Source organism: Diprion similis, chromosome 4 (genome assembly GCF_021155765.1).
Source record: "Diprion similis isolate iyDipSimi1 chromosome 4, iyDipSimi1.1, whole genome shotgun sequence".
Classification (NCBI taxonomy): domain Eukaryota; kingdom Metazoa; phylum Arthropoda; class Insecta; order Hymenoptera; family Diprionidae; genus Diprion; species Diprion similis.
The window spans coordinates 16029534-16042551 of record NC_060108.1 but is presented as its reverse complement, the minus strand read 5'-3'; the positions used below and the strand labels follow the sequence as shown (position 1 = coordinate 16042551).

Here is a 13018-nt window from a genome sequence, read left to right as displayed (position 1 = left end):
GAGAGTGAGAGAGAGAGAGAGAGAGCGAGAGAGGGAGAGGGGGGGGGGGGATAGATCCAAATTGAAATGTAATGTATCCACCCCTCTCGGCGCCCCTCGTCTCTCTCTCTCTCCTCTCATCCCCTCACCACCTCTCTCTCTCTCCTCACCGCTACTTTACTCGGTAGACGATTCTCTCGCACAGGAAAGGCAGCCAGCCTCAGCCGGGGGATCGGGGTGGGGGTAAGTATAGCTGATTTACTGCTTCAGGGCTTAATGGAGGCTGTTTACTGCTAATTAAAACCAAACCCATTTATACCCTATCTCTCGTTCCTCGAGTTAACCAAAAAGACGTGTACATCTGTAGGTAGGTACTTCATACAAGTTGCGTCAGGCTCGAGGGAGGGATATAAATTTTTTTTTTTTTCGAAACGAGAGAAAAGCTTCAGCGGGAACGAATCTGTGAACGAAATCTCTCCGCGACTCGTCTTGTTTGCTTTTCGTTTTGTTCTTTGTTTTTTTTTTTGTTGTTTTGTTTCGAATCGACGATGCGACCTCGGGCAGCTATACACGTATTATTGCGTTCGATTGAGCGTTAAGCATTATTCTCGTTTTTAAGGAGGATGATTATTATATCTGTATGTACGTGTATATGTATATACGTCGGCTGTGGATAAAAATAAATTGAATTCCTGTCAGAGGGTATATACTATGCCCTATGGACTGCAAAGGAATCCTTTGTGCATTGGGCCTAACAACCGGGCCTTTGTTCGTTGTTCGTTGGTCGAAAGGAGGAAGGGCCCTTCTCTCTCTCTCTTTCTATCCTCTTCCTCTCTCCTCGACGGCCTCAAAACGTGCAGGCTCAACTTTTCAAATTTATTATTTGTTTAGTCCCGTTTCTGAATGGGACCCGGAGATTTATTAGTTTTGACGGCTTTTCAGTATGGGAATTCGAGTGTACCGCGGTCTTCCTGTATTTCCTAACCCCCTCTTCTCCCTCTTGCTCTCTCTCTCTCTCTCTCTCTCTCCCACTTCCACTCTGCCATAGCTTACGTAAGCTACGGGAATTCGTTTTTGGAAGAATCCATAGCTACACGGAGGGTGCCGTACAATTAATTCCAATCTCCATTGTTCAGGTGCAGGTACTCGAAACTGGTTGTTAAAATTTGTTTACAGCCTGGTTGTAGGGATTTCCAGCTATTCCATTGGCAGGGATCAATTCAAATTTTTCCCACCTTTTTAATATAACCAACATTCAACCCCTGTGGCCCTTGGTTATATCATGGAAGCTTTAGAACGAACGATTAGAATCAATGGACGGATAACGATCAACAGATTATCATTCTTAACGGCAAATTCGAAGAGTTTTAGTCAACCAAGCTTGTATAGTATCCACTGTTGAAATGCAACAAGGTCACTGCGACCATGAGAGACGATATGAAAAACGGAACACGGTACACGAAGAAGAGGAAATGGATCTCTAATCATTAGCGAGTTTCGAGTGCCGTTGCGGTCAGTGCTGCCAATGCTCATCGTCGTCGTCGTTGTTGTATAGGTTGGGCAAGCGCAGCTACCATGCTCTCAACTTCTCTTACATCGCATGACGGTCCTTGGAAGACGGTGGTTACAAATGATCTATTGACAGTTCGAGTCTCTATTGTATATCCGTTCAGCAGGGGCGCCTCGGAGATTCGACATGGATTACAAACCTGGCGTCTTTATCTGGGCTTCCAAAAAGAGAGACGAAGAAAAACATGAGAGAAAGATAGCCGGGGTGAGATATTCGGAGTCTCATCAGCACGTGCCCCAATCTCGACACGGGCCACCGGCTCGAAATTCATCTCTTTCTTTCTTCACACGTGTAAAGGTTCCTGTGGTTGCTCTCTGTCTGTCAGTCGATAATAACTGACTTTATTGTGGAAGTTGTTTAATAATATAGTGTACGACTATTCGGTAAGTGGATTGTGAATTGAACTATTGGAAAAAGTTTACATGATTATAAAAATTTTGAAATTTGTTCATTTTTCTAACCTGCCTCATTACTCGTAATGGCCATTTCCTGACAAGTTGAAACGAACCAATTTGATGTTAAAAGAGCCTATATGAACTGCGCAGGGTTGGATAAGTTGATATTCAGTCCATATCTTGGTGGAATATTATACTCTGTGCCGCGATTATTGGCGGAAACACCCCCACGGTGTGGATAGAATATAATAAGGCAACGGGAGATCAAGACAATTTCGTACATCTACTACATTCGTTTATCTCCCTACGATGCTCGAATTTCTCTTATATCACCGCAGTAATGTTTTTCTTTTCGTACGAAAAGCCCCCTCGCACCCTACCGCGTAGTCTGATCCTCTCTCAACCCCTGTAGGCTCACTTATACCAGAGCAGTACCGTTTTATCGGGTGTCGCCGCGGGTTATCGCTAGCGGGGTCTCCTGGTATAAGGTAAGAAGGAGCAAGAGAGAAAGAGAGGAGGGAGCGGAAGAGCAGGAGGGAGAGAGGGGGATGGTTCGTGACACCTGTTGGCGGTACAACATCTTAAACCCCTGTAAAGAGAAAGAGAGGTAGAGGGTGAGAGAAGATCGTTGGAAGTTACCCTGCAGGGTGTCGCGTAATCCACCCTACAAATATATTTGTCCTCTCTCTTTCGTTCTGTCTTTTTTCCCTCCTTTATCACGCTTACAGGAGATTGGGATTGGTTTTTTTTACCCTAGAATGTCCTGCGGTGTCTATTTGTTCACGGGTTTGGTATAGAAATGTGTTTATTTGATCTCGTCAATTATACGGATCACCCTCTAATCCTAATAAACTCGTTTAAAGTACGATTTTTTTAACGACGCGACGAAGGCAGAGTTCTGGAAATTGTGTGTCAGGTATACCTATATAACAGCTTGTTGTATAATCTGTCTTTATAGTCCTTGTACACCGGGCACATTATACCGTTGACGCAAATGGCATTCGACAGCCCTCCGCGCACCTGTTCTTCACCGAAGGTAACCTGGTATTAGGGATAACGATCCTTCGTCATTTGCTCGGAAAAATAATAATAATTTTACTCCGATCAGAAACGATTCGTGTAGAAAATATTAACCTGGAGATTATACTATTGTGTAAACTCTCGTTGGTGTTGTTACAACGGGATTAGCTTCGTCCATCCACATCAGTGTCAAATCGTAATCTCGTAATCGTAATTGTTCAAAATGAAATTTCACCTTTGTTCTCTTTGCTGCGCTGTACCCTCTTTCATTATATGTATATATCTATATACCACATTTCGGGTGAAGTGATAGGAACTAATTCGACTCTAGTTCACCCCCATACCCTGCATGTTTTCGTTCTTCTCCTTTTCGGTTCGTAATTATCATGGGATAACTTGGGTCCGGCTATGCAGTTGATTGTGAGTGTAGTAGAAGGAGGTTGGCCAACGCGATGGTTAAGGGTTTTTTGGGTCCCGTCAACGACTCGTTCAGGACCAGCCATGTGGAAGTCCCGGTCTTGACAGGGAGAAATCTGGACCGATGTAATCCGATCCTTAATAACTGAGCCGGCAAGGACTAGGCCGTGTTTATCGTCATCTTTCGCGCTCCCATTCCAGATTATCATGAAATTTAATCCAAATTTTCTTGTATTTTCCATTTTTTTCCCCCCTACTAATCTCACGTAGATACCTTTTAGTGCAAGTATATATGTATATATATATTATATGTATATATATAATGTGTTCCAATGCTACATACAAATTTGTGTCCAGTTAGTCGTCTGAGGTTATCTGACAGTAAGTTTAAAAATACATAATAAAATGAGATCGATTTGAATTACTGCCAGAGCTCTAGGTATAAATAGTATAAGGATTACCAAATAACTCTTCTCGCCTTATACATGTGCAGTGTCGAATATCACGGTGTTGGACAACCTGTAAGCGCCATAAACTCGTTTGGAACTCTTCCCGTGGGATCGATTGGTGGAATAAGACCATCAATTTCGTCGTAGTCGAATCGGTCGTTATGTATTTTTTTCGACCAGTAAATGCTTATTGCCCGTCCGAATTATCTCTAGATTTCGACTCATCTTTCGCTTTCGGTCAATCTTAGACATCGGATATTACTTTGTTGCTTTCTACTCTTCTTTATCCGCTCCTCCATTTTTTTCCACAAATCGTAAATAATATCATCATTTAAAATGAACAAATGACGCATCTCTTCGAAGACAAAAAACATCGAGATGACCTCACCATCGTGCCAACACTGTATAAAAATTTTGGTGAATGCTGTGAATGAGGTTTCATCGCACTAGCTGTAGAATTAGTTGGCGAAAGAGCGAAAGAAAATATAAACGACATTTAATACCTTGTCAATGACAACAAGGCATGCAAGCATTTATTCTATAATAAAATACAACGGTACAAAGCCACAAGTACGTGTTTCAATACAGGGCAGAACCTAGAAGTAAAGATCTGAGGAGAAATTGGTTGGAAAATTGGCTTATTTCGACCGATCGGTTTCGCCCAAGGCTAATGCTGACAAATGACGTCATCAAAGCTGCCAAAATACCCTCAGAACCTCAAGTCTTGTCGCTATTAGGTCCCCGCCGTCTGCTTAGCTCCCCTTCAAATCTCCCTCTCTATACACGCGGCCATGTGTGCATCTGTGTGACCACCTACTGCACACACACACACACAAACGCACCCACACACGTACAAACACCGCCGGAGACACGTCGCCGACGCAAAGGACAGGCTAACAAACACTCTGGAGGTTATCTCCGGCACAGGGCACTGCTGGGCACGAGGTGTAGGTGGAGGTGGGGGCGGCATGCGTCGGTGTGTGTTACTCGGAGCTAATCTGCGATCAAGATAAGTTGTGCAACTTGTAATAGTGCATTATACCAGCTGTACCAGCGTGCAGCTATGCGCCAAAGGCGAGGGGTCGGTGTCTCCGAGATGTCGGATATAGGATAAAGATATTTAACTGCGAAACCGTGAGGCTTTGCTGATATCCGCCGCTTGCACTTTCCTTGTATTACGTGTTTTACCCACCGGTGTACAGAGGTAGAAGTGGCGAATGGTGGAGGTGGGTGGAAGGAACAACTACGCGACTACTGTCAACCACAGTGTTTCTGAAATCTTACAGCTGCTGCTTATACACTGGCTGGTCACTTCGATGAATGGCTATTAGACCAGGAATTGTTCTGTATCGCTAAGCCGGTGCTCGACGCGGTACCTAATCTACTTCAGGATATCTCGGATCGCGCGGAGGAGATCTACCGAGAGCATGCAGGAATCAATTATATCTTGACTTTCACTGCGTAGGCGCGCCATCGTCACATCTGCCTTCTTGTGCATTGAGAAAATGGACCGGTTCACCGATACCGGGCGCACAGTCAGCACGATGGATTCACTTTCTCGAACAGCCTCTTGCACGGGACGGGACACTTGACTGATATCCAGACGTAAGAGAAGAGATCCGGGTTAGCCATGTTCCTTGTTGGAAAATATGTATTTGCAGCTGCGAAACGTAGAATACTTGACGGCAAGCTAAGACGACCCTTACTTCTTCTACACGTCTTTGTAACCGTGTGCGTTTCTTACACATTTACCTTTTCAAACTCGACAGTGACGTCTGGTTCCCGGTCGGGGTTTTGGTTAACCTCAACTTAACCATGTATGTATATGTACCTATACTCATGCAGAGAAAATGCCACCCAAGAATCGAGTGGTAGAGCAAACATTCGGTACGCTCGGCCACTCCTGTAACTCATGCGTCAAGGTAACAGAAAATTTTTCGATTTTAAATCAACAACAATCCTTTAAAGTACGGCAGAATGAGACGCCTAAACAAACACTGCACCTGCTGCACCGCACCATTGGATGAGGAAGGAACTCCTCAAAGTGGGCACAGAGGTCTCTGGCGTCTTGCGTGTCGTCTTGCGTATTCCATCTTCGGAGGAATACTTCGTTCTCGCTTCTTTGTTGCCGGATTCGGGTCGAGGCACCTGCATTCTGCTTTGCGTCCTTCTTTCTCGTCGTCCTTATCATCGCTTCTCGTCCGGCTCTGGAATATCCCTGATTTTTCGTTTTCATTCACCTTGTATGTTTCTAACGTAAATCCTGGCGATAACCCCAGACACGTTTTCCTTCTTTTAGTTAAACTTGTTTTATAGTTAGACGGACACTCGAGAAGTATCGTTGCACGTACGATACCATCATGTATATTGTAGTATAATGCGTCCTCAGCTCGTCGTGCCAATGTCTTTTTATACTTTATACATGTATACGTGTCTACTCCATTGTTTTCTGACCGTTTTTTCTTTATCTCGGTTATTTATTTCTGGTTCTCCTTTTTCCTTTCAACCGGCAGACCGCGTTTCTTTCATGCTCTGGTAGCTCACGAGCATCTTGAAGACATTATACTTTAGCGGTTTAGTTTATAGAACAGGATTCACAATATGCATACAAGTTTATAGGCATAGAAGTAATTTTATCACTAGACTGGCTACCGTCCCTTCGACTTGGGAATAGGTGGTCGAAAAAAAAAACCTGTCACATGTATCACCCATGAAGCATAGTAAATAAAATTGATGCAGAGTTGCTTCTACCATTTTATTCAATCCATAATCACTTGTTGTAGTCGAGTACCAAATATATTGATTCAATTATCCTTCTTCGTAGATAATTCAATAATGTATGGCCGATGAGGGGGGCGAGTCTTGCCGCGTCATGATTTGTCCTTCGTACAATACGTACAGATTATGAAATTATACGCGCGTGTATGGATGTGGGTATTAAAGGTTGAAATAGTCAGTTCACTGTAGGAAGTATAAGGTATCGACTATACTGCACGGTGTGCTCCACTAACGTCCCACCTACCGTTGCGTCGGTCGTCCGCCTGGCTGCTTTCTCTGTCGAGCAAGTTCACCGCGCACGTTTTATTGTCTGTATAGTTACTTCGTTACTAGAAATGACGCAGGCATTTCACGCCTTTGCAGTCTTTGGTAGTGGTGTAACGTAGGTGCAGCTGTGCACAAGTTAAGTTTGAAAATTCCCAAACGATCATTCTCCCCGATGAGGACGCGGTGTGGTGGTCATGGTCTTTCGATGTTCCTTTTTTGAGAATCCTCGCCGGAGGCTGGACCACCTTTGAGATTCATCGTGATTATTGTTTATTCATAACGTGGGTACTATTGCTGGTGATGAAAAAATAAAATCTTGATACTAACTTTTGCGTTACTTTCATCTTTTACAGGTGTGAGTAATACACGTTGACCTTGCGATTCACTGAAATTCCCTGCGTCCGTCAGATAAATCACACACTATACGACCAAAAGATTTTCCGCTCACCTATCTCGTTTAATTAATTGAGGTAAGATTCAGTTCTGTAATATACGTTACAATCCTTATCGGTTTCCCTCTTGTTTTTACTCGCTTACGTGTTATTTTAGTACATATTATTATAGTGTGTGATAGAAAATAACGATTGAAAGGCGACAAACCGCAACTGCATTCGTGAGAGATATGATTATTGGATAATCAGGGCTCGATTTAACGCTGGTGTAATTAACAAATTCATTAAAATTATTATCCTTGCTTCACATAACATAGTATAACAATTATGCGAACGTATTATAGGACTTCGTTAATGATATTTTAGCTGTACACACACAGATACACATACACAAACGTATATACGCACATCAATATCCATCGTAATTAATGATCGCTATTACCTACCGACGTTTCGTTAACAAGCTCGTATATTTAAAGGGTAAATCATATTACGAGTCCGGGTATATCTAATATCCAATAACCGTCAACTAATAGCTGTACTTTCTCGCCACTCAAATTTAACCTCACCTCACCTCATCTCACCTCACCTCATCTCGTATCGTCTCATCTCATCCACCCCGCGCGCATCGGTCTTCAATAATTTCGATAGTAATACGCAAATGTAATTACACTCTGACCATTATTATTATTATTATTATTATTAATAACTCTGATCCTTTTTCTTTTCAACGTTTTACATTATACAAGTTGATCATAGGATACGTGATCGCCTTACGTTTTACGCATATACGCTAGTCGGATCCTAAATTCTAATAATTAAATTTGGATAGGTTAACCAGTTTCCCCGCCTCTGTGTACTTTCTTGATTAAAATACGAAAATATGATTACGTCTGCTTACACTCCACTTTACGTTACATACATGAAAGTACATACGTACCTACACACATACACTCACTATACACGCAGGCATTATACTCATATTTATCCGCTCGCAAAGTACACTTGCAAACCCTCTGATTCCGTTTGCGCAGAACGTAAGGAGGAGGGGTAGTAGTGAAAAAAACGACGAGATAATAATTACACCGGTATAATTAAACCACGAGACATGGCCGCGATCGATTACGAAGCCTGGCGAGATGAACTTAAATTAGCATCCGGTTTCTCCGATGCGTCTTATGTATACACGTACTTGTAACTTTCGTAAATATTTACGGTAACCGTATGTGTGATTCATGAAATTTACCTACGTGCGTTATACATATATAAATACCATACTTCGTTGTTTGTATATTACATATTGTTATATACTCGCCTTTTGTATTTCTGGTGGACGTCAATGTGCCTTTTCGTATTATGGCGCTACGTGAGGGTGGTTGAAATAATTATAATTTAATTAATCCGGAGAGCTTATTAGTTTGAGTGCTTTTCTGGGCTTTCGCCTGGCCTTGGGTACGTTTATTAGTTGATACAACGGTGTTATGTTATGTCGGTGTGTAACAACGAAGAACAATAATTTCCGGTCGAAGAAGGAATATTTGAAATTGTGCAATACCTACATATACATTATAACTACGTATATATCTAATATATACAATAATGAGCTTCATTGTATCGATTTTTCCAGTGAAATTATTGTAAAGCATCGCAAGAGGAGGGGGCAGAGAAAAGGAAAAGAAAGACAGAAAAATAATGAAAAACAATGTTTTTTGTTTTATGAATTGTGTCCATGTGTGTTACGTACCTGGTTATATACCTATCTGGCATGTAACTACGAAAGAATAAGGAACAATACACCTCGGCGGATGAGAAAAAAAAAAAAAAAATCACACAACCTAACCATAATAACAACAATAATGATAATAATGTGAAAAAGGAACGAGCTAAAGGATATAAATGTAAGTTGGAAAGCTCCCCACTTCCGTCGGTGGAGCGTTTCCGGTCAGATTCCTGCCAACTTTCGAGTGCTTTGAATTACAGATAACGATGCTGATGCTGCTCACTTGTTGTCGTTATCATTGTTATCATTATTATTTCCCTTTATCATTATTATTATTATTATTATTGTAAGAATCATTATTATCCGACGAACCGCATAATTGGAATAGAATATATATACAACCTCAAAAAATACGTTATAACTATACAATTTTTATAAACTTCTACAACTATTTTTGAGACGAGTTTGCTCAGTGTGGGGTCAGAATTTCTTTTCATGTTCATTTGTAAGCTGGATTTTTCAATCGAATTGTTTTTTTTCTAACAAGGTTCCACATTATCGCTCGGTGTGAATCATTATCAATTTTTTCTCTGTCCTATTTTTTGTTTTTTTTTGTTTGTTCTAGTTGAATTTTCGCCATTCGTGTTTTCTCGTTAATTTTGTGCGATACGGGCATTTTTATTACAAACGTACTAACTTTTTACTCGTAAGAGCAGTATTATAATCGTAGTAAAACTTATATAAATAACATTCTGTGTTTAGTCAGCTGCCAGTTTTATAGTCCATCTTCGTCTCATCCATATTTAATTATTAATTGTCTTATTACCTCCGCGTAGCCGTTTCTTCATCCGTTCTTGGACTTCTCTTACCCGTTTCCACTTCCTCGGTATTCGTTCGTTCGTTCGTTCGTTCCTTGGTCTTCCGTTCTCTTATTTCATCACTTCGACTTGCAGGATTTAATTATCTGAATTTGCATAATACTTCTGCAAGTCGTAACAACCCCCTTAACTCTACTGTCTTTCCCTTTCTCTTGCTCTTCCCCCCCTACATTTATATCTTCTCTGTAGTCTGTTCAGCTGCAGAGAGGAAGGGGTTACAGTCAAAGTGGCAACTGTCTCAGTCGTCATTCCGACAATAATTATTTTACCAGGAATTTCGTTACTTCTCCCAACTTAATTAATATCCAACTTGTAGCTGAAGAATCATTTGCGAAGGTACGCTATACGCCCAACCTAACCTAACCCAACCCTCCTTGTCCTCCATTAACTAGACTTTCCGACACCCGCTTATTATCTCGCTGGAAATTGTTAGACGACTAAAAATAATAATAATAACGATAATAAAATATTATATAATTTTGTGTATAAGAAATTTTGAAAATTTCTATGCTGTGCACTTACGGCCTGTTCATCCGTTACATAATTTTAGGCTATAAATTACGGGAATTACAACATATGCCGGTCACTGCGCGTGAACATATTGCTCCTAATACGTTGATATTATTTGGCATTAGATTTTTCGGCACCCCGAAAATATACAATGGGAACTGCACGGTGAAGGATCACCGGACTCCGGAGTAAGCTGAGAACCCAACAAATGCACGAGTCGCCATCGTGTACAATTGCATCGCTGCTGCAAGCTGCTCTTGTCGTCGCGTTTCAACGGCTAATGCCTGCAGATTTGTAGCAACGCGTGTGTTCTATTACACAACAATGATGCCCGCGTTCAATTGAACCACGAACTTCCTCCCTCCCTCCCTCCCTCCCTTCTTTTTTTCTTTCTTTCTTTCTCTCTTCTTTCTTTCCTGTTTCACACAGTGTTGCATAAAACGCTAAAACGCACTGATCGCGGTTGAGTGAGCATCACGCGTATGTCATGCGCATGCTATACCTACGTTTATTCTATACATCATGTGTGTATGCATCTACTACCACCGCAGTTGTTAAATCGTGTCTTCAACGGTCCGTCTAATTCGTTTTGATGCCGGCACCCTTACATAGAGAATCGTTGCAGTGTATACACATATACCCACCTATTGTTTATTTTAATTTTTCCTCCATGCGCGTCTGTCATTATTTTATTTATTTTTTTTTTTCTAAAAAATGGTTTTTCCGAGTAATACAAATGCACTGAAATGCAACTACAGAATATGTGAAAGCAGAAATTGAACAATTGTTTGGCAAAGAGAAGACAGAAGTGAACGAGGCACATTCGAGTGGTAGAGTCATAAGACGATATTTATTATTGAAAAAGTTGAACTATACGAGTTACAGAGCAGCGGAGAAGAATTACAATTCTCGGTTATGATATTAAATTTCTAGCTTTCTCTAGTGGGTATAGAGGAGGGTGGAAGTTACGGGGTGAGTAACAACGGTGGAGCCTTACATACAACGTGCACAAATGTCTATAGCGTGAGGAGAAAATAAAACTGGATTTTACCATGCTTGCGTTACGGGGTTTGTGGCGAACGGGAAGCTCTGATAAATTAAAAAAAAAAGAAATCTGTATTTGACAGATATCGACCGAATCCTCCAAACTCTCTCTCTCTCTCTCTCTCTCTCTCTCTTCATCTTTGTCTCTCTTTTTCCTCTTCCGTTCTTTCTCTTTCTCTTCAAAATTACCATAGCCACACTCGCACCCTAAGAACAGCTGCTACCGTCCCTTCAGGCATCTGATAAACCGATAGTAGCATCATGTCGAGTAGGGTTTGGCATGGCTGTGTATACAAAGTAAAACCGCAATTTTGCTAATTTGGTAATCGATATTACAAATATCTTTGACGCTAATAATCCGCATCATCGGCTTTTTCTTTCTATGAGCAAACGTTACGGTGATAATGTTTTTTTTTTCTTTCTTGTCTCCGAACAACATCTTGGCGTATATAAGTATTTCATTGGCAAAGGGATGAAAATTTCGTTATAGGGTTGGACCCTAAAATTGAGACCAGAAACCAATATCCGAATCATAATTCCTTAGTTTTACTCGGCGGAATCGCTCCGGCGTATATCCCCCTCGGTTTGACATTTTACGAACCAAATTAGGGCTAAGTGGCAGTCACTCATTTTACGGGCCTATCTCACCTACTGATATTAAATTTCTTATCCAGTTCACCTCGATCTAAATCCTCAAACGAGATCGCAGCCGGCGCGTTTTCCCCACGCGCTGCAGCGTTATCGCTTATTTCATACATATACGAAACCCTTCAATATTCACAATAATAATTTATAACGATAATTTCGATTCCGTCTCGACGCAATTCAACTTCCACTAGTTAATTCAGGAATTAAAGCAAAGAGGCAATTAAACTAATGTTCCAAACTCGAGCAATATCTTTCATGGTGTACCTATATTTAAACGCTTATAATCTGTTTTCATACAATAATTACATCAGGTTTTTAGTTCGCAGGGGTGCGGAAAGCATCCGCGTTGGCCCACTTTTTGTAATATATTATTTCTCCCCTGCGAGACGGCCGGCAGTATGTTCGCTTTTTTACTCCCCTTTGTCCTCTACCCCCGTCAGTCGGTATGCTTACATATATGTATGCAGTATGTATACACAGAGGCAGAGAGACAGCCAGACGCGCAGGCATCAGCTGTCTCTGAAGAACCCTTAATTATTCTATTAAACGGGCCGGGACTTATATTCCATCGACTATCCGCAGGCTCTTCCGGAGGCTCCGCCACCCCGAGAGGGTGGGGTCTGCGCTTCATTCCTGCGTGCGGAGGGCTGTTTGATCCATATTTGATGTCATTTTACAGTATAGCTAGTTATTAACGTTTCGCTGTAATTTGAAACCATGCTTCGGTAATTGACCCGGTGTTTTATTTATTTATTTTTTTTTTTGTACAAATTTTCGCATAACCCAGGCTTCCTTCCTAGTTTCGATTTAATTTTCGCATCAATTTTATGCTGAAACATTTTTTAACCTTCCAACCTGCAACTTCGCGGAGGTTCTTTCAAACCCGTGCAGCTTGGATAGCAGGAGACGCGGAGCTGCGAGGATCGGCGCGGTCCTCCGCACTCTCATTAC

General features: G+C 41.5%; 1 protein-coding gene across 4 annotated transcripts in view; it reads left to right on the top strand.

The window, feature by feature from the left end:
* Window positions 1-13018, top strand: part of LOC124405228 (LIM/homeobox protein Lhx9-like) — a 108026-nt gene that overhangs the window by 57976 nt on the left and 37032 nt on the right. Inside the window, exons 1-2 of one of the 4 annotated variants that reach the window (XM_046879947.1) lie at window positions 63-73; window positions 10988-10993. The exons of the other annotated variants lie outside the window; for them this stretch is intronic. The gene's annotated coding sequence lies outside the window, so the exon portion shown is untranslated. Of the gene's footprint in view, window positions 1-62; window positions 74-10987; window positions 10994-13018 lie in introns of those variants that run through there. 4 annotated transcript variants of the gene reach the window in all.